Source organism: Juglans microcarpa x Juglans regia, chromosome 6S, assembly GCF_004785595.1.
Source record: "Juglans microcarpa x Juglans regia isolate MS1-56 chromosome 6S, Jm3101_v1.0, whole genome shotgun sequence".
NCBI lineage: Eukaryota > Viridiplantae > Streptophyta > Magnoliopsida > Fagales > Juglandaceae > Juglans > Juglans microcarpa x Juglans regia.
The window spans coordinates 5,363,515-5,364,756 of record NC_054605.1 but is presented as its reverse complement, the minus strand read 5'-3'; the positions used below and the strand labels follow the sequence as shown (position 1 = coordinate 5,364,756).

The 1,242-nt window shown below is 39.9% G+C and overlaps 1 non-coding gene across 1 annotated transcript; it reads right to left on the bottom strand.

Annotated features, from left to right (window-relative positions):
* Positions 1-654: 654 nt before the first annotated feature.
* Positions 655-762, bottom strand: LOC121237996. The gene has a single exon (XR_005935043.1). It is a non-coding gene; the product is annotated as a small nucleolar RNA R71 (small nucleolar RNA).
* Between the last annotated feature and the right edge of the window lie 480 nt (positions 763-1,242).

Sequence of the window (1,242 nt, the reverse complement as noted above, 5' to 3'; positions counted from 1 at the left end):
TTGGCACCTTTGCCGGGGAGACAGTAGAAGAATTGCTTGATAGTTTTTCTTTTCAGCAGTTTGTAAAGGTGGTAACTTCATTCCCTCTTTTAGCTTACTGCATCTTTATTTTATTTTATTTTTATCATTTTAGTTTTTTTTAGTGCTGTGTTCTTTTTTACCTTGCATGCACAGATATAGATACGCCTTGGGTAGATTTACTTGTAGGCCTGTGCAAGAGTCAGAATCAAATTTTTAAAATCTTTTATTTGACAATCTATCTAGTTCTGAAGAAATGAGTGAACACGAATATCAAACCACTAGAACTCTTCAGGATTACCTCCACCCTACGCGCACATCCACACCATCATGCATCTTGTTTCCAGCTAATACTCACCGACTGGATTTTAAAACAGGGATGATACCATTACTCCCTACTTTTCATGGCTTGGAAAATGAAAATCCATATGTGCACATTAGGGAGTTTGAGGAAGTAGTTGCGACTTTTCATAGTCAAAATGCAATTGATGACATTCTGAGACTTAAGTTCCTTCCTCTCTCTTTAAATGATAGAGCTAAGAGTTGGCTATACTCGCTGAGACCACGGTCTATTGGGTCATGGAATGAGATGACTCAAATGTTCTTTAATAAATAATTTCCCCAACATAAGACCAATGCTTTAAAAAGGAAAATCTCGACCTTTGCACAAAAGGACAGTGAGACTTTGTATCAGTCATGAGAGAGATTTAAAGAGTTGTTGAGTTGGTGTCCTCACCACGAGTATGAGAATCGGCGCTTAGTGAGCTATTTTTATGAGAGACTTACACCTAGAGAGCGCCAATTTATGGAGATGATCTGTACTGGTGAGTTCTTACAGAAAGATCCTGATGAGGCCATAGAATACCTCAATGAGCTTGCTGAAAAAGCTCACACTTGGATTGGACCTAGTGCTACTGAGAGCACAAATAGGTCACGACTTGCTGGAAACCCAAATGGTGGTGGAATTTACCAACTCAGGGAAGAGGATAACCTAAACGCTAAGGTTGAGATGCTCATTTGGGAGCTAGAAGTGTTAAAGACTAAGGACTTAAAGTCAACACACTTGGCTAATCATGCAGAGAATTTTGGACCATGTTTTGTGTGTGGCGGGGTAGATCACCTCGCCCAAGAGTGTGCCACATTTGCTGAGATGAGAGGGATGTCTGAGGAACAATGTAATGCCTTAGGTATGTACAAGAAGCCTTTTACACATTTCTCCGATAC